General features: G+C 40.7%; 1 protein-coding gene and 1 long non-coding RNA gene across 5 annotated transcripts in view; both read left to right on the top strand.

Annotated features, from left to right (window-relative positions):
- znf385c (zinc finger protein 385C) overlaps positions 1 to 21,202 on the top strand; it is a 414,328-nt gene that overhangs the window by 88,841 nt on the left and 304,285 nt on the right. The gene's annotated exons all lie outside the window — the stretch shown is intronic.
- Positions 13,570 to 21,202, top strand: part of LOC122539845 — a 30,101-nt gene continuing 22,468 nt past the window's right edge. Inside the window, exon 1 of the long non-coding RNA XR_006309199.1 lies at positions 13,570 to 13,744. This is a non-coding gene — a long non-coding RNA (uncharacterized LOC122539845). The remainder of the gene's footprint in view (positions 13,745 to 21,202) is intronic.

The raw sequence follows: 21,202 nt of genomic DNA, 5'->3' as shown, positions 1-21,202 counted from the left end.
GATTTTATTTGAAGGTCACTGTGAAGGTCATTGTTTATTGTTGGTGCCTGTTGAGGGGCATCTTCTTAGAGAGCTGTTGTCATTTCTTTGGTGGCTTCAGGATTGAATTTCATGGGGATTTAAAATGTTCCAAGTGACTGACGGAACATAGCGTGTTCCAAGTGACTGACGGAACATAGCGTGGAGATTATTAAGGACCCCACGGTGCCTTCATTCATCTGTATCTGGAAATTCTATTTTGAGGTGTTGTGCCAAAGCTGTGAAAATGAGCCAGACTTCACAATTATGTAAAAGGAAAGAGGGAGGGCTTCTTAATAGTGTCTACCAATGATTGATCATAATGTCACAAGTCAAGCAACATGTATTTTAATCCAAAAACTCAGTGCAGATTTACAATACCATTGCCTTCTCCTGACCTACAGTTTCCCAGAATATTAGATTATGTGTTCGTTGAACTCTGTTGTCATGAATTTAGTCATAAAAGCTACTTATAACATCAGTGCCCTTGATCCTCTGTATTAGATTATCCAGTTTATTTTCAATATTTTCACGGTTGCCGATGTTGTATAATCTTGAACATAAACTGCATAATAAACAAAGAAAGGTGTGTGTGTGTGTAGGTAACATATTTTAATTTATCTAATACATGTCTTACATACATACCTTATTTCTTCAGACAGATATGGCAAAAATATTTTCCCTTTTCCGTTGAATTTTTCATTAAGCTCCCCTTATTTAAGGAGAGATAATATCTCAATGGAGGCAGTTCAGAGAGGTTCACTAGTGTGATCCCTGGTATGGAGCGATTGTCTTATGAGCAAAGTTAAACAGATTGGGACTCAACTCATTGAAATTTAGAAGAATGAGAGGTGATCTCATTGAGACATATAGGATCCGTAAGGACCATGACAAGTTAAATGTTGATCCTTCTCCTGTTGGGAAGCTCTAGGATCAGAGGGCTCTGTTTCAGAATAAAGGGGCACCAATTTAAGACTTGAGATGACGAGGGATTTCTTCTCTGAGAGTTATGAGTCTTTAGAACTCTTTGTCACAGAGAGCTGTAGGGGCAGAGTCCTTGTCTAGATTTAAGGCAGAGGTAGATGAATTCTTGATGAATAGTGGAATCAAAGATTATGGGGAAAAGGGAGGAAAGTGGATGTGAGGAATTTTGGATCAGTCATGATTCTATTGAATAACAGGCTTGAGGACTCTATTCCTGTTCATACTTCTTATGGTCTGATTGAGGTATTATAACAAACTCAATGATCACAGGAACCACTAATAGATCTGTAACTTATCATCGTAAGACAATTATGTATGTGCAGCCTTTTTGTTTCAAAAACATTATTTGTAAATGTTATTTGGAGTTCTGATTTAATCGTGTGCAGTGTACAATTTCTGCAGGTGCAGTACTTTCAAATTAGTTAATAATCTCCATTGGCGAGTTTTGAGAAGATTTGTAGCTCAGGTTGAGGTTCTGGATATAGGTTTGCTCGCTGAGCTGAAAGGTTCATTTTCATGAAGCATGAAGTAAAAACAGAAAGTGCTGGAGAAACCCAGCAGATCTGTGGAGAGAGAAACAGAGTGACTGTTTTGAGTCTAGTAGGACTCTTCCTCAGAACCTAGGTTGGTAATATCTGCGCTATTATCACTCTTTTTCTGATGTTTGGCCAGTGGAGGCAGACATTGTTTTTATTTCCAAGGAACGTGAACTGTTTCACGACAGGAGCTGGAACACAGCACCTTTCATAGAAAGATAGAGATGAATATTTGAAATGGAGCAAAATGTGGAGCTGAATCAATTGTTCTAGTTAAAAAGAGAGCCCGCACATGTACAGCAGATTTGTAGCTCTGTGCAAGTGGTTGAGCTTTGAATGAGTTAAAGACTCGCCCAATGGTCAAGAAGTGTCTTTGTAGGTGTTGAAGGGATGCACTTCTGGGGGAGGACTTTGAACCAAGGGAAGGCTTTCCCCATTTCTAAATTCTTGACATGTTGCATTACTCCTGAAAATTGAGATGGACAAAGTGTTTATCAAGTGGTCTCCTCTCATAATGTTGCCAGAAAGGAAATTTGATCAGCATGCCTTCCCTCATTCTTCAGAAATCCAGATGTATGTACGTTTCTGTTTCACCCCCAGCCCCTACCACTGCCGCCACCGATGTTCTCGGCAGTGATTCCTAAATACCACGAGAAAAAAATAATATAACCTGATAACAGAGTCAAAGAGTGTCTCGAACTTCTGTCGGTGCTGAGATTCCATTGATTGTGCTGCACTGCAACACTGAATTATAAAATCAAGCACCTCTTCATCTTTTGTTTTCTCCTTAACTCATCTTTGCTGTCCTCAATTTATGAATGTGCAGAGAGAAAACGTCTCCAGTAGTCCTTCAATGGTGTCCCAAAGCAAAAGAAATTAAAGGAAAACGTTTTAAAGGGTTGGCAATATCTACTTTAATTTAAGGTGGGTTGGATTTGACACTTGACTTCTGTCTTAAGCAGGTTTGCTGCCGGGATTAATATATTTTTGTGCCTGAAAACGGGTGTTATTTCCACTAATGTTAGACTCTACCAAAATACAAACTGTAAATCCATCAACCAATATAACTGAGTCATCATTATACACAATATCCCCTCAATAAAGCACACTTACAACTGTCCATAGTCACTTACTGCTGTAATTGCAAGGAGGATTTACAGTGACATTTGTCAGCCTCAACTATTCTTAGTGACAGAGCTTTATAAATCTAATGACATACGCTCATCTCTCCGTCAAATAATGGTTAAAATCAAACAGTGGACAGCAGCTAAACCATAACAAGATCCCAAGACGAGAAGGCAGCGCCATTTGTCAGAATCAGCTGCCATCCATATGAATTATCGGTCTTTAGAGGATGGGTAATACTCTAGGCACCTTACGTTCAGCAAACCATTACTGATGTTCAGAACACATTCTATATGGATTTGGAACTTAGAGCTGCTGTTTATACAGTCCAGTCATGATGGCAATGTTAGGGCAAAGCATCTTCTGTTCTCTATAGTTGTCTCATCTGATTAAGTCCAGTCTATACACAATGTCTACAAATGTCCAGCTGGGATATCCAAAAAGGTATACTGTAGGATTGTATGTATTTTCAAATCCATCAAATAAAAAAATCAAGTAGTATTTTTTCTTTAATATATTAACAGAAAATGCTGGAGCAATGCATCAGGTCAGGTAGAACCTATAGAGAGAGGAAAAAGTAGGTGTTTCAGTGTGCTTGGAAATATTCTGAAGAAACATTATCAGTCTGAAACTTTAACTGTGTTTCTCCCTCCACAGATGCTGCCGAACCTAATGAATATTTCCAGCATTTTATGTTTTACTTCAGATTTCTAGAACGCACAATATATTTTTCTTTGCTGTATATGCATATTGTGTCTGGTTTTCCAAAGATATTAGACCTGATTTTTTAAAAGTATTAGTGGGAGGATGGGAAGTGCAGGGCAGTGGATAATCTCACAGCACTGCCCCAGGGTGAATTCAGGCTGTTTTAATCTCCCGGTCTTGCTTAGTATTATTCCAGAATGGACATCTACCCAAAACCTGGGTGGCAGAAAGCCACTAACAGGGACCAAAAGGCATAATCTCCAGCATTTATGCTAAACTGTGAAAAGGATTGGGAGCTAACTGGTATCAGGAGTGTGGCATCTCAGAGTGGAGCTGAAGACCCAAAAGGAATCTAGTTATTGAAAGCTTTTCTCAGGATGTTCTGCCAAGTATAGGACCCGCTTAGTCTGTTTAATATTGTGTGCCGCAAACTAACCTGAAAATATTTGCAGCACAGGTATTGCCATTACGTGATTATAGTAAGCCAGCCAATACGCTGTGTATTAATACATTTCTCTGAACACCGCTGGGATTAAAATCGTGTCAGGTCTGAATGACTTTGGGATTTTGAAATTTGGATATTTGAGACCATCAACATAGTGCAATGAGTAACTCACACACTTCCCCAATTTGAAAGTTAACTTGCACCAAGCAAGAGCAGTCTGAAAGCAGAGAGGTTGGTGTTCCTCCTCTCCTTCACATTCCCAATTCTCATTGGGCAGAACGGGTTAAAATCTTTTCCTGTTGGCAAATGTAGGAAAATGTACAGGTCTCCTTCACACAGTGATTTTTAAAAAAGTTTCCAAAAAAACTGATTTCTGTTATACAAATATGTACAACTATTTAGAATCGACTTACAATCCCTTCATCCCTTTCCCGGAAACATGAATTTATTCACTGGCCAACAACAGCTATGGTTGTGCAACTCATTCTTTTTCATACTGCATTCAAACCCTTAGAGGAAAATTATAATTAAACGCACTGAGCAATTTGCACTGTTATTGAAAGCTAATTTGAAATGTTGAAAACTTGCTTCATATGTCTTGATCAGCAATCTCAAGCGATATAATATCCGACGCTGAAGCAAGGCAGACCACCTCAGGGAAACTGCGTAAAATTTGTAGGCTGCTGACTTCTGCCAATCTGCTGATGTTTGAAGCCTTTACCATGTCTGTGATTTCAATTAAGTAACTGCATTTTTTTCTCTGACGATAGTAACATTAGGTTTGTGTCGCACAGAGAAGCATTCATCATATTTGCAGTTGTAGAAATGCAAACTTGTAATAAGGCACCATCCAAATGAAACACGTTGAACGAATTGATTTGTTTTAAATACAACAGCCCAGCTGTAAAACTCCAAGCTGTCATAGTCTAGACCATAAGCAAACGTGTTAAACTTGGGCATAAGAAGGGCAACATTAATTAATTAATTAAAGTATATCTGGAGCAATATCTAATGTCCAATCTGCATGCTCTTTAATGTTTTCATGTGACACTATTGTGCACCTCCAGAGGATCAAGAGGATCACTGAGGCACAGTGTTGAGTTGGAGTTGGATGTGCTGGTGTTGAACTAGGAGCTGGAATTCTGCAGAGTTTCTGAGCTTGTGGTAGTTTAAAAGGCTCAGGTGTCTTCTGTACCAATAATACGGTTGGCAGGGAGTTCACAGCAGGAATTGTAAGTTTGGGAGATTCGTTGAGTATGCAAGCTAGCCAGGGAACCAACCGCATTAATCAAAAGCCGAGTGTTCTTTGGAAACATCAGAATCAAATCTATCTGATAGGCCTGCCATTCTTTAATGCATCGTGGGCCCTGAGTATCCCGTTGAAATCGACGTTTCGGGCATAGCCCTTCATCAGGAATGTGGCTTGTGGGTCTGGGGGGTGCTGAGAGATAAATGGGATGGGTGGGCTGGGGAGATGGTAGCTGGAAATGTGATAGATGAAGGTGGGGGTGAAGGTGGTAGGTCAGAGAGGAGAGTGGATCTGCCACCTTCATCTACCTATCACATTCCCAGCTACTTTCCCCCCAGCCAACTACCCCCCTCCCATTTATCTCTCAATCCCCCTTCCCACAAGCCTCATTCCTGATGAAGGGCTTATGCTCAAATTCTCCTGCTTCTCAAATGCTGCCTGACCTGCTGTGCTTTTCCAGCACCTCACTCCCGGACTCTAATCTCCAGCATCTGCAGTTCTCAATTTCTCCTGTCATGTTTGTGAGAAACAAAAACTCACTCACTTTAATAATTTCAGTCCGAGACAAATATCTGAATCCGCCATTTATTTATACACCTATAGGTGGGTGCCCTGTCTCATTACCCGGTAAGGTAATGACAAAATGCACACCAAATCCAACAAACTCTCGAAATTTATACAGTTTGAATCCCCATATTTTTCCTTATTCCATTGTTTGTTCCCTGCTTCGCTTACGTCACTCATTTCCTTAAGACTGATCCCACAACTTCTGTTTATCCTGTTTTGTCCGTGACAAACTCTTATCTCTGACTCCCATAAGGGTGTTTGACGTCAGTCTATTATAGATTATTGATTAGGCATATCTTTTCTTCTATCAGCATCTATTTCCATCCAGAGGCCACTTTGACCTCTTTAATTAGGGTTTGTTCCTGTGTCTCTGTACAAGCGAGGAGAACAGATGTTTTCCTGTTTGCCCATATATCCACCATTGTTCTGTATTCATGTCTCATGCTCACATATCCTTTCTTTTTGCTGAATATGTATTTTCTCATTCCTATTCTGTATCAGAATTTATACTTGCAGAAATAACATTAATTCATTTATATCCCACATGTTGAAATGTCAACACTTTGAAATTTCTTCTAGAAAGTTTTCAGACACAATTGTTTCTTCTATATTCGTTCTACCACTATCTCTTCCTCTCCTGAACCCTCACTTATCTCAATATTTCTTTCTGACTACTCTATTTCTCCACATTGAATCATCTGAACAAGCTGTTATTGGTGGCTCCAGTTACTGGTGGAGCTAACATCCAGAACATTCAGCAGTATCGATATCATTGTCACCAGGTTTCTTATCTAGTAAGTTATTCCAAACATGACAAAATTAATATGCAACTAAACCAACACAGAGCAACTTAACAGGTCTGGCAACATCTGTGGGAAGAGAAACACAGTTAATGTTTCATGTCCAGAATGACTTCTTCAGAATATTTAATGACAAGAGTATCATCTTATAACTTCTGGTCTTTCTTATTACAACAAGGGTTTTGAGTATGAATGAATGAACTTTTTTTATTGTCACGTGTACTTGGGAAAATACAGTGAAAAGTGTTTTGTTGCCACAATCGGTGCCATTTTGGACAGCATGCTCACATTGCCCCATCTCCCCTATCCTGCTCTGAGCATGCTCACATTGCCCCATCTCCCCTATCCTGCTCTGAGCATGCTCACATTGCTCCATCCTCCCCATCCTGCTCTGAGCATGCTCACATTTCCCCATCCTGCTCTGAGCATGCTCGCATTGTCCCATCTCTCCTTTATGAGAAACAGCTCTGAACAAAAGGCAGGGGATTGGTTCTGAGTGAATAGCTTTATCAGAGAACTGACACACACTGAATGGGCCCAAGTGGATCTCCTGTTAATACTGCATGGACAACAACTTTAAAAAGCTGTTAAGTGTCAAAACCTTGATTTAAATAGGCTGAGCAATTTTGTGAAATTAGCTCCTTACTAGTGTCACTGTTCTTGCCTTATTCAAATGAAGGCAATGCTGAATAGCCCTGTATAACACCTACACAATCTCCCTCCAGTGATTCAGATTATAATGGCCTTCACTGTAATAAGTATTTTGTTTGACCCTTGCTGAAAAGTAGCCTCATTCCCTTTCTTTAACCTATTCTTCATTCTAACATTCATACAATGGCATTGTGTGAACATCAGCATGCAAGCAAAATTGTCATTCCCTCATAGGAATTTGAGAAAACTAACTCAATTGAAATATGCATGACCCTGTGAGACCTTGACATGGTGCGTTTTGGAATACTGCTTTCATTTCTAGTCTCCCAGCTATAGGAAAGATGTTATGAAACATGAAAGGGTTCAGAAAAGATTTATGGACAGTTTTTTTCAGGGGTATGAGGGTTTGAGTTATAGGGAGAGGCTAAATAGGCTGAGGCTATTTTCCCTGGAGCATCAGAGGCTGAGGGGTGATTTTATAGAGGTTTATAAATTCATGAGGGGCTTAGATAGGGTGAACAGCCAAGGGCTTTTCCCCAGGGTAGGGAAGTCCAATATTAGAGGGCATCGATTTAAGGTGGAAGGGGAAACCTTTAAAAGGGGCCAATGGGCAATTCTTTTCACACAGAGGGTGGTGCGTGTGAGGAATGACTTGCCAGAGGAAGTGGTGGAAGTTGGTATAATTAAAATATTTAAAAGGCATCTGGAAGGGTATCTGATTAGGAAGGGTTTAGAGGGATGAGAACCAAATGCTGGCAAATTGGACAAGATTAATTTAGGATATCTGATCGGCATGGACAAGTTGGACTGAAGAGTCTGTTTCCCTATGACTCCACATGCAAAGGATGTTTCCCTGGTAAACAGGATCGCTGTTTAAGAATAAATGGTTGTCCAACTAATAGAGAGGTGAGGAAATATTTTTCAAAGGGTCATGAGTCTTTGGAACACTTTTTCGGAAGGTGGTAAAAGCTAAATCTTTGAATATTTTTAAGGCAAAGGTGGATATATGTTTGATAATCAAGGAGCTGAAGGTGATTGAATTTAGTTGGAAATATGTCGCAATCAAATTAGCCATGATCTTATTGAATGGTGGAGCTGGCACAAGGCCCTGCGTTCAGTTCTGAGGAAGGGTCACTGGACCCAAAATGTTAACTCTGATTTTTCTTCACAGACACTGCCAGACCCGCTGAGCTTTTCCAACAACTTCTGTTTTGTTTCTGATGTACAGCATCCACAGTTCTTTCAGTTTTTTCATTTAGTATTTAACTCACTGCCGCATCTCTTCTAGGCATGCCCACTTTGAAGAAGTTCTACTCCTCTCTCTGACGGCATTTCCATTTCAATCTTTTATCTTGTCCACCTACTGTTCAGTTCTGAGGAACTGTCACTGGACTGAAACGTTAACTCTGATTTCCCTGCACAGATGCTGCCAGACCTGCTGAGCTTTTCCCGCAACTTCTATTTTTGTGACCAATTGATACTGTTGCATTGAATTTCTGTGCAGTATATTAAAGCTAACATTTCGATCAAATACGGGATTTTGAGAAGTGGGTACATAGTCTTTGACAGACAAAAAATATTGGCTTTATATTCCATTCATTCTCTCTTCTCCCCTCCCCTCATCATTTCTGTAAACTCTGCACTTCGGCAGTTTTAATGTAGTTGAGAATCTGTAGAGTAACAACATTGTTAAATAAGCACTTGGAAGAATTTTCCACCAGCATGTTAACACCTGTGCTAAAATTAATACCTTGAGGAATATTGATTCTAAAGGACCCAATCAGAAAGCAATACTGATTGAACTATGTAAATAAAACGTAAAATCATTTACAGCCAGGTGTGTTGCAACAGTCCATTGAATTTAATACTGTTGTCAACTCTATTACTTTGATACTGTTTTTAAAAAAACATTTTGTGAGGTATTGTACTTTAAAATTAGTCAACAATAAATGTCTAGGATCTTAATTTCTATTTAACAACTAGGTCATGATATCCAGTTCCTCCCACAATTTTGAGATAAAAGCAGCCAATTGCTGAATGATTAAAGTGGTCTCGATTTTAGAATAGTATTGACAAAAAACTGTAAGTGTTCGCCATCACTGTTGCTCTGAAACTGACTGAAACATTTCAAGTCTGCATGTTGTTAATTTAATAGAAATTCAGGCGTTGTGGTCAGTGATTCTGTACTTATCCAGAGACGGCACTGTTGAGGTCAACTCGAAATGCAGTCTATTAGAAACTGAAAAAAAAAAGCTTGCATTTTTATAGGGCTTTTCAGGACCACTGGACATCTCAAAGCACCTTACAGCCAATGAAATACTTTTTTTAAAAAAGTGTGGTGATTTTTGCAAAATAAGAGAGACCGCAACTGATTTTCACACAACAGACTCCCACAGCAACAACTATAACATGTGAACAAGATCAACTATACTGACCTTCTTCAAAATAGTGCCATGGGAACTTCTGCTCCATCTGAACAGGAACATGGGGCCTTTGTTTAACATCTCACCCTGAAAACAAGGCTTCTAACAGTGAAGCACAGCAGCATCAGTTTTGATTCTTGTCCAGAGCCATGGACTGGGTTTCAAACTCACAGCCTCGTGACTTGGAGCTGTGCTCAGCTAAGCCAGGCCTGATATTGATGAGGACTTCTGCTCTTATACCTTAGCCTCACCTTAAAAACCCATGAAAATATTTCACCTTGTTGGCTGAGGTGTAACTAGACTTTTTTTAAAATACTGTACTAGTCCCATTATTGATCTGAAATAGCCTCACTGACCCTGTAACAGTAATTATGTATTTGTTGAATATTAAATTTCTCCATTAAATGACATTCCAATTTTATTTTACAATAATCCATTTCATTTTTTTACAAAGAAGTTTGTTTATGATACTTTAACTTCTACCTTAACGTCATGTTCATGTCCTGATCATTTATTTTGCTGACTATGAAATACAATACTTAAAAGTAAGGAGATTCAGTGGTTTCCACTTCCTGGTTTGCTGTCTACGTGAACACTTATTGATTGCTTACCATTCTTGATGACCTCATGGTTTCTGCACACCAGGTGATCCTTATGAATTAGTTGTCATTGGTGAAGAGGAGATCTGCCCTACAGAGATCACTAAATCTTTGCAGGCATCTTTATTTGAGGTCAGCAACAAGTGGTATATTTATGTTGCTTTGCTACCAACTGCAAAATATGAACCGTCACCACAGCTTTTGAGTTTGAAATCTGTTTCGAAAAGTGTGACACTGGAAAAGCAGGTCAGGCAGCTTCCGAGAAGCAGGAGAATCGATGTCCATTGCTGCGTTTTCCAACATCACACTTTTCGACCCTGAAATCCAGCATCTGCTGTCCTCGTTTTCTCCTAATTTGAAATCAGTGTCATATTAAGCTCTGCTTTGCAAATTCTAGTCTGAAATTGCTAGACTTGTGTGGTCCTCATCCAATTTATTTACCACATTAATATTGCAAGCCACCAACTGCTGTTAAAATTGTGAGTCTGTAGGCGCAACTTTCCATCTTGTAAGACAAGCAGAAATGATGGTTCTGATGCAACGAGTGAACAGACAAGCTCGGGGGACTGCCCGAGCAGAACTGTGTGATGTTGAAGTGCTGTGAGGCTTGTTCCCTTTTTGCTTATAAATATTGCCTCATGAAACTGAAGTCAAGTCACTCACCTGTAGCTACTCTCACAGCAGAATATGCTAATTGTTGAGTAATTGCATTGCCACAGATTTGGCCCGGCGACATTACACTTGTGGAATTCAAGTAAATGTCATATTTGTAGAGCCAGTGTCGTGTACTGTCGGGGACACGTGTACTGAGAGCTGTGTTAATGAGCACGCATCATTCAGAGGCATAAGGCCAAGTGATAAATTGACAGTATGTTATTTCACCTGTCACCAAGGGGGGAATGGCATTCCAATATGTTCAGAAAAGGTCAAACTGGTCAAATAAAAACGTTTATTACGTGTTGCATGAATTATGACTGTAGATTATAAATTCTACGTGAAGCAGCGTTACAGACGCTGTAAGAAATTAGAAATAGTACTGGAGGAACTCAAGAACAAAAGTTACAAAAGCAAAGGACAAGTAGTTCTCAATTCCAGTCCAGCCAATAAACAGATTATGAATTGTCAGCTCAATAGCATTCAATAATAACTTCATGCTTTCAAAATGGAAGTTTTGGGACAATTTTATGCTTTCATTCTGTAACTCTGATAAAAATTATGTAACATTCGAGTTATACGATCACTACTTTTTTTATTGAGGTTGTGCAATGTCCATGATTGAGATTGGGAAAGTCTAAAGTAAAAACAAATGCTGTGATTGTTTTCAGTCCCCACTACAAACTCTTATCTTTATCCTTAACTCCCATCATTCTCACTGACAACTATCTGAGAGTAAAGTACTTGATGATGCGTTCCCTTGACCACTGGTGTTCAGTAGTAGCAGTGTGCACCATCTACAAGATGCACTGCAGGAATTCACCAAGAGTCCTTAGGCTGCACCTACCAAACCCACAATCACTACAATCTAGAAGGACAAGAGCATCAGAAACACAGGAAAATCACTGTCTGCAAGTTCCCCTCCAAGCCACTCACCATCCTGACTTGGAAATATATCACCTTTCCTCAGTGTCGCAGGGTCAAAATCTTAGAACTCCTTCCATAATGGGATTATGGGTTGACCTACACTAAGTGAACCACAGGAGTTCAAGATGACAGCTTATCAGCAACTTCTCAAGGGCAATTACAGATGGGCGATAAATGCCGACCCAGCCAGCATTCACATATCTCATGACTGAATTTTTTAAAAATGTGATCCCAAGATCAACTTCCAGTCACATATTCTCACCATCACTGAGACTTCTTATTTCCACCTCCATACCCTGACTCATGTCTTTAATACCAATAGACTTGATAACCCAACATGATCCTAGCTGGTCTTCCACATTCTACCCTCAGTAAATTTGAGATTATCCAAACTCTGCTGTCTGTGTTTTGTATTGCATTACCGACCTACATTGACAATTGGTCAAGCAATGTCTTAATCTTGTTTTCAAATCTCATCATAGTCTTAACTCACCCAATCTCTCATTATTCTCCAGCCCTATTATCTGAGATGTCTGTGCATCTTTAATTTTTGAGCATTCCTAATCCTACCATTTATGGACATTCTTTCTTTATTTCAGTCCCAAGCTCTGGAACATAATCCAGACACCTCTCACCTCTCAACCTCACTTTCATCCTTTAAGACATTCTTTAAAACCTACCTCTTTGACCAAATCCCTGATTATCTGACCTAGCAAACTGAATTTGTACAATTAGGTGGTGACTTGAATCAAGAATTTTCTTGAGTGTGGCCACAACCACCTCAGGGGGTGTAGGGTCTTCAGGGGAACATCACCCAATTATGTTAGAAGAGTGTAGGCATTTCAGTCCTTACCCTCACACACACACTCACCCAACCCACAGCCTCAAGGCTGCTTATACCTTCCACACCAACCTATTCCAACTCATGATGATGTATGGTTAATCATTCCCCATCATCCACTTGGCCCCAGATATGCTCCATGCCAACTCAAGGCCATTCTTGGCCCCAGCCAGCCCCTTCAAACACATTACAGTTCTTAATCTTGTCTAAGTACGCTTTGAGACATTGACAAAAAAAGATCACAGAGCAACTTAATATAAGCAATTCACTTCACTTGTCAAAACAGAAAGCCCTGCTGAACTAATGCTGTGATTCCAGACCAATAATAGCAACTATATTTCTTCTCTCAGCTGTACCATTGTGATGTACATTTCGCATATACATTGCATACAGGGTGATTCAGCATTGAAGAAGCATGGAGGTGTGAGTAAGACCTTGTAAACTTGCCTTACCTGAATCTAGACTATGGTGTCCAGATTCTCTGAGTGGTCAGGAAGCACCAATCAAGGGATCTGGCCAGACTCAATGAAAATTGCGAAGTGAGCTTAGGAATTGCTTACAAACCACTGTAGAGCTGGCTATATCAGTTCAGGTGCAGGCTAGCTACTTACAGTCTTAACCTGCACCAGCAAAACCTGGGGACACTGTATTGGGTGGGAATCCAGGAATCAGCTTCTGGTCACCATTTTTACCATCACTGTTCTGGACTTATTTTCCATGAAAATCTCTTTTTATATGGGTCAGTATTTTACTTGTTTTACAATATCCCAGTGAAATGCATTTGGATGTTTTAAGTGCTATATAAATATAAGTTATCTAGTGCAATATTACATCAGTTGAAATGTTTTAAAATGTCTCCCATAATAGTTGACTATTAGAGAGGTTATAGCAGGACATTTAGAGAAATCATAATGTGATTGCACAGTTTAGCATGGCTTTCCAAACTGCAAATGGCATTTAACTGATCTATTAGTGATTGTTGAGAAAGTAACCAGTGAGTTGGATAGAGGGGACATTGCAGATGTGGAGGATTTGGATTTCTAAAAGAGATTTGATAAAGTGCCGTATCAAAGAGTACCACCACGAGACAAGAACACAGGGATGAAGGTAGTGTGTTGGCATGGATAAAGGATTGGTCAGTTAACATAAACCAGAAAATATAGATAATTGGGTCCTTTTCAAGTTGTCAAGCTGTAAACTGAGTGCAACAAGAATCAGAGGTGAGACCTCATCTGTTTGTAATCTGTGCTCATGACTTGGATGAATGTATCAAATGTGTCACAGCTGAATTTACTGATGGCTCCACAATAGGTAGGAAAATAAATTGTCAAGAAGAGGTAGAGAATTTTGTATACAGCTCAGTTAAGTGAACAGGAAAAAAAGTTGTCAGGTTAGGAATAATGTGGGAAAATGTGAACTTGTCCTCTTTAGCAGAAAGAATGGAAAGCAATCTGTTATTTAAACAGAGTAAAATTGCAGGCCTTAGTGGTGCAGGGAGATCAAGTGTCCTTGTACTTAAGCTACATAAGATAGTTTGCAGGCAAAACAAGTGATTAGGAAGCTAAATGGAATGTTGGAGTATATTGTAAGGGGAATGGAAGAATAAAGTAGGGAAAGTTCTACTGCAGCTGTACAAGGTCTTTGTGAGACTGCACCTGGTATGCTGTGTTCAGTTTTAGTCTCCTTACTTGAAACTGCATTAGAAAGAGTTCAGAAAAAAGTTCACTCCATTTTTCTTGGAGTGAAGATCTTAACTTATGAAGAAAGATTGAGCAGGTTGAGCCTGTACCCATCAGAGTTTACATGAGAGGGAATCTTATTAATGCAAATAAAATCCTGAGGGAACTGAAAGAATACAAATGCTGTAATCAGAAACAAAAATAGAAATTGCTGGAAAAGCTCAGCCGATCTGGCAGTGTCTCTGGAGAGAAATCAGAGTTAATGTTGCGGGTCGAGTGACCTTTCCTCAGGACGAACCTGAAATGTTAACTGATTTCACTCCATAAATACTGCCAGAAATGCTGAGGGAGCCAGACAGGGTGGATACCATGAGGATGTTTCCTGTTGTGGGAGAGGTTAGAAAGAGGGTCACAATCTAAGAATAAGGGATCTCCCTTTCAAGATAGAGGTAAAGATATTTCTTTTCCTCACAAAAGGTTGTTGGTGTGGAGAATTCCCCAGAAAGAAGTGGAGGGTAGAGCAGTGAATTTAATCAAGGCAGAATGGCTAGCTTTTAGTAGACAAGGAATTCAAGAGTTTTTGGGAGTATGGGAATGGGGAATTGACACATTAACCAGATCAGCCCTGATCTTATTGAATGATGGAGCAGGTTCAAAGGGCTAGATAGAATACTCTTGCTCCTAAATCCTGTGCTCCCATGACTTTCAATATGTAGGGAATGTAACAGCTGTTCTCTACCAACATGATTCACAACAGCCATGGCTAGTGAATCATTTTTTTTTTAAGGAACTGGCTGATTGAACAATGTTAATTAAAGCTTTGGGAGAACACCCTGCAATTCTTTGAATTAAGCCACAGGATCTTTAATGTGTACTTGCATGAGTGGACAGCAGCAAACAAAACCAGAAAAACTAAACCAGAAATAGGGTTCTTGGAAACCCTTTCAATCAAACAATGGAGTTTTTAAATTTGCTCCTGCTTTCCTTAATGTCCAGCAATTTTGGATGTCAATTAGAATACAATTGGCTGTTGTTAATGTAGAATTGATGGAAAATAGGGTACATGAGATAGTGGTAATGTCACTGAATTAGTAATCCAGAATCCCAGGCAACATTGGGTTAGAATCCCATCAAAATACTGAAATTTGAATTCATTAAAAATCTGGAATAAAAATACTGGCCAAATGGTGACCGCATTGATTGCTGAAAAATCCCTCTTGTTCATGAACACTAAGGGCAGGAAATCAATCTTCCTTACCTGGTCTGGCGTATATATGACTCTACACCCATTTCAGTGCTATTTATTCTTAACTGCTCTTGGATAATTAGGGATGGGCAATAAATGCTGGCCTAGCCAGCGACACCTACATCCCACGAATGAATTTAAAGATTACTGATTTGGTTACAGTTGTTGTCAGTATGATATCTGGTCTTTCCTCACTTGCCTGAAACAGTGTGGATCACGCATGTTGAATTTTGACACAGTAGGAGAAAGTGAGGACTGCAGATGCTGAAAATGTGTTGCTGGAAAAGCGCAGCAGGTCAGGCAGCATCCAAGGAGCAAGAGAATCGACGTTTCGGGCATGAGCCCTTCTTCAGGAATGAGGAAAGTGTGCCAAGCAGGCTAAGATAAAAGGTAGGGAGGAGGGACTTGGGGGAGGGGCGTTGGAAATGCGATAGGTGGAAGGAAGTTAAGGTGAGGGTGATACTAAAACCATGTTTACATGAATCCATGTAAGATCCATGTAAAATTATATATCCATGTTAGTTGGTTTCATGGAAGCCATTAGCAGTAGTGCGTCTTGCCATTATCTTCTGAGTTTTCATTTCTCTGATGCTACTTCCTTATCAGTGCTGTCAAATTAGTCACTTTTTTCATTTGTCAGTGAGAGCGTGTGTGAGAGTGTGAGAACAAAGAAAACAAGAGAGAATGAAAGAACAAACAATAGGATATTTTTTTGTGTATTCTGTGGCTGCTGAAACTATATTCACATTTCATAAGTACAGGTAACGTTTCATCTTCAACATGTGCAGGTTGTCATAGTGGTGTTAACGATATAACCGCCTTCCTAACCTGCAATCTTCTTCCTGACCTCTCCGCCCCCACCCCCACTCCAGCCTATCACCCTCACCTTAACCTCCTTCCACCTATCGCATTTCCAACGCCCCTCCTACAAGTCCCTCCTCCCTACCTTATATCTTAGCCTGCTTGGCACACTTTCCTCATTCCTGAAGAAGGGCTCATGCCCGAAACGCCGATTCTCCTGCTCCTTGGATGCTGCCTGACCTGCTGCGCTTTTCCAGCAACACATTTTCAGTTTTGAGACAGTAGAACTTGCACCTATGTTCTGCTAATATTCCCCATGACGTGTTCTTGTACTTCAGGTGAATGAGAGTTAAAAGGCCAAATTCTAGTACCCATGTAGCCAAAGCTTGCTCAGAAAGGTTTCCAAGTTACAACCTCTGAGTCAGATATGCAAAACAAAGTCAAATGTGTTAAAAGTTTGTCCAGTTGAATTTTTGATTGAGTAAATTTATTTCCCATTAACATTTGAACTTTAAAATTGTTTGTCTTTTTTTAATTTGTAGCGCATTTGAATTGCTCATTATTATATCCAAAAATGTTATGGAGAATCTGAAGTCATCGTGTTTTAAAAAAGCATTGCATTGCAATGTGATCCATATCAGCAATGCATTTCTAAACCAGGGAAGTAGATTATTACATTTATGTCTCTTAATCAGCCCCCAGAGCAAGTCTGCCCTTTACAACAACTGATGTTGTCAGTGCAGTGTAAGAAAATACTCTGGATGTTTGCTTAATGCCAGCTGAAAGCTGATCTTGCCACTGATGAATACTATACTGTGCAGGAAGAATTAACAACATAGAGTATTGGCTTTAACTATATGTGTGCCTTAAAATGTTAACCTGCATCTAAGAAAAGCCTATTAAGGCATCAGAGAAAATTGCACTGAATTGTAAACGTTGCAAGATAAGTTGTCGAGCCAAACACATTTAATAGATGTGACAATGTACACCTTTTATCAAGACTGGGAAGCCCACCTCACAAATTAGTTCTGCGTGTTAATTTCTATGATTTGAAGTCGGAAGTCACACGACACCAGGTTATAGTCCAACAGGTTTATTTGAAGTCACAAATTTGAAAATCGCTGCTCCTTCGTCAGTTGAAGTGAAGGAGCAGCGATTTTCAAATTTGTGACTTCAAATAAACCTGTTGGACTATAACCCAGTCACTTGTGACTTCTGACCTTGTCCACCCCAGTCCAACACCGGCACCTCCACATCATCAACTCAGGTATCAATTTTGTTTTTTTGTTATCACTGAATGCATCTCCCGCCTGGAAGCTTGGGACCACGTCATTTCTGAAGTTTGGACTTTTGTGGATTAACAAATGACATTTGAATGCCTTATGCGTGACCAGGTGAGATGGGGTGAATTGTCTCTTCTCTCTTCAACCTCCTCAGTTGCCCAAAATAAAGATTTATTTTTTTTTTGTACAAAATTGTACCACACTGTCATAAAAATGTCGAAGGGATTTTAACAATTTTCAGTTGGAGTGTTTTGTTGAATGAGGTTCATAGTATCTGGTCACCCTGACTCAGAGTGACTTCTCTCACACAATCTTCCACTCCACACTCCATTAATTGTCCAATTGGGCTCTTGGGCATCATTCTCAATGGTGCAGGACTCTGCTCTATAGTCTTTGAGGAGAAAGTGAGGTCTGCAGATGCTGGAGATCAGAGATGGAAATGTGTTGCTGGAAAAGCGCAGCAGGTCAGGCAGCATCTAGGGAACAGGAGAATCGACGTTTCGGGCATTCCTGAAGAAGGGCTAATGCCCGAAACGTCGATTCTCCTGTTCCCTAGATGCTGCCTGACCTGCTGCGCTTTTCCAGCAACACATTTCCATCTCTGCTCTATAGTCTGTTTCCCAGGATGCGCACCAAGACAAATATTGACTGTGACTGGAGGACCATCAACTTGGTGAAGGATGCTCTTTGGTCTGCTCGAAACCTGTTGGTCTTCCATAACAAGCAATTGACCCCAACCAAGTGTCATAGGCTGGCACATTCTAAGGTACAGGACTACGTGCTGAGGGACACACTAAAGCTTGGGCTAGCTGTTGTCAAGACACAGTGGGGAAAGACCACTGTCTAATGTCTTTCAGGTAAAGTTAAATGGGGACCATTTAGTTATTGGATATCCCACCCTCCCGCTGTCTGGTGCTTCAAATATATGTAAATATTGTCTTATATAAGTAAGAAATGCCTTTGGCTTGTTTGTTAGATAGAGCCAAACTCCAATGTTTCTTTTTCCACATACAACTGTTCAGAACCAGTGACTATGTATGGATATAAAAATATTATTATGGCAAAAGTGCATTTTTGAAATTTAAAACAAAAAAACGCAGCCAGAGAGGTGGAAGTGCTCGCTGCTTTCAGAAGCTTCTGGCATTCATGCCCCTGGCACCATACATGAAACCCAGACACCGCATGCCAGGAGCTGGGCCTCATGCTGCAGTACTTCCTGTATGAACAAGGAAAGGTCCAGTGGAACTACTTGCAGACAAGAACCTAGTGGTCTTGATGGATAGGGTGGTGAAGTGGTCGGCACCCCATTTTCTTGTTGACTGGCACAGGAAGCCAAGTCGATGTGGATTTAATCTGCCGCCCAAGGGAAGCAGGATGCCCAGCAATGTTAATAATTGTCTGCTCTCCATGAGGATAAGTGCCACCATCTCCACTCTGCAACCTCAAACTCATTGACTGACACTCACTCCAACTGCAACACTGCACCCACTTCTCACCTATGCTCATGGACTGCACCTCTCATTATTGCAAGCTGCACACTCGATCAATGTCCCTCACCCCACCTCAGTCTCCCAAGTTACCAGCTCTTCCTGCCTTCTGTTTTCACCCACTCAATGGGGATACTTCACCAGCTCTCCAGCTCCATGATCATTGACTGCTCTTCCAAGCACTTCCATCATATTCTAACCCTCCCATTGCCTCATTGCAGGAATGATTGGCTTGGCCCAGCCCCTGGACTGATATCTTCACAGTACCCTGGCTGATTGACATGTAATTCCTGTACTTGATCAGTAAGGCTGTGTGTGGTCAATCCCTCACTGCAAGGATATGGATCTTTGAACTCCGGTGGGGTCAAGTACCTGTTTGAGCTTGGCCAAACCCAACAAGTGACTGTGGCCTCACTCCCCTGACTAATCCTGCTCCCCTTTTCACCCCGCTAAGAACCAATCCTCTTTGACTTTCACACTTGGCTGTGTGCTTGAAGCACGTATACTGTATTTGCTGCTTAAACTGCTGGCACGTGTTGCAGGTGCAATACAGTGCCCTGCAAGGAATCCCTTCACTGTTCAGTGCTCCCTACACTCCCTAGCTACTGGTCTGTCCCGCTGCACTAAGAGGCAGTGCAAGCCAGCACCTCATCTCGACAGTGGCTGACAGCCTGGAACTGAGCACTCTGTTAAGAAAGCAATGTGAGCCACACTCAGGCAGTGCTGAAGTCAGTGATTGGCCGCTAAGAAAGCAATGTGAAGTGGACAGAGGCTGTAGTGTTCAGTGTGTAAGCGCGAAGGAAGTAAGCTAAGATGCATAGATGCAGGGGGGAATCGGGTATCTCTGTGCATGCAAAGCAATCTGGTAGGGGCATGCAAATTACAGGAGTCCCTGAGCTCCAAAGGAAAAGATTAAAATGGTATGAGAATGGGAGAGAGAGCAGGAGTGATGATGTGGTAAGGCTGGTGCTTTGTGGCTGCCGACCTATTTGAACAAATGGTGGTGAAGGATGGTGGCCATGGAACGTGCAGGGGCAGGGACAGGGACATTGTAATGAAGAAGCAGTTGGATGGCGGCTGGGTCAAGCATTCGGCCAGCTATTACCATCAGGCACCCACTCTGATTTCCTGATTGGGAATTTGTGTCGTCTAGTTTTCAGGGGAAGGGGAAAAGGATTGGAACTGGTCCACTGTGTCAGTAAGGAGCTGATTTCATGGTTTCCTTAAGTGATAGAACAGCTTTATTATCTTCTAACAGAATACAATCATTAACACAATATCGTGCTTTCACATGCTGGTACAAGATTAAAATGGGATATTGTACTGTGCAAAAGTAAGATGGAATGCAAATGAAGTTTGAAGTCCTCAGGGTTTCCTTGAAAGCTAAGATTTTAACCTGGGCCTACATTCATTTAATAATGTCTTGTATCCTCAGTAGAATATACTTAAGTTGTTCCTCAACGACCTGATGCTCTTTTTGCTCAGTTCTATCATTGGGACTTTTTTTTCCTCTTTGACAGGCTGAGAGTGAACACTTTCTCTAACTGATTCCTGGTACAAATCCACTGCCCAGCTCTGCCAAAACTAACTTCCTGAAATATGTCTGGTTTGTGTATTCCAATGTCTAAGTTCATTGGCAGGCAATGTCTTTCATCTCCAATGTTTCAATATTATTGTATAGGTGTTAATCAACACAAGAGATGAGACTGAAGGTTGAGTTCTGAATGCAGGAAATGGGCTGGACACAGTTGAAGGTCTTTTCAGTCATAATGGGGGAGATCCTTTTTCAATAAATAAAAAGAGCACATCTCAGAATGTGGAAGATGGCATCCTCCAAACAGTTACAATGGTGATAGAGATACCAGGGGAATAGGGTGGAGCTATTGCATGAAACAGGGTGTAAGGAAACATGAATGCATTACCTGTCTAAGTTGGTGGATTTGTAATGGATATTAATGGACAGCCTATGCTCAGAAATACTGACAGAGAAGTCAAAGATGGGAAGGGAAGAGTCAGAAATGGGCTAGGTGGAGATAAGAGAAGGTGGAAATTGAAAGCTAAATGGATTGATGTTTTTGGTACTGAATAAGTGCAGGAAGCAGCAGCAATGCAGTCATTGATGTACCAGGAAAGAAATTACGGGAAGGAGCTCAAGTTGGACTAGACCATGACACCATAAGAA

The sequence above is a fragment of the Chiloscyllium plagiosum genome, chromosome 33, assembly GCF_004010195.1.
Source record: "Chiloscyllium plagiosum isolate BGI_BamShark_2017 chromosome 33, ASM401019v2, whole genome shotgun sequence".
Taxonomy (NCBI): domain Eukaryota; kingdom Metazoa; phylum Chordata; class Chondrichthyes; order Orectolobiformes; family Hemiscylliidae; genus Chiloscyllium; species Chiloscyllium plagiosum.
This window is presented reverse-complemented; position numbering and strand designations above follow the sequence as displayed.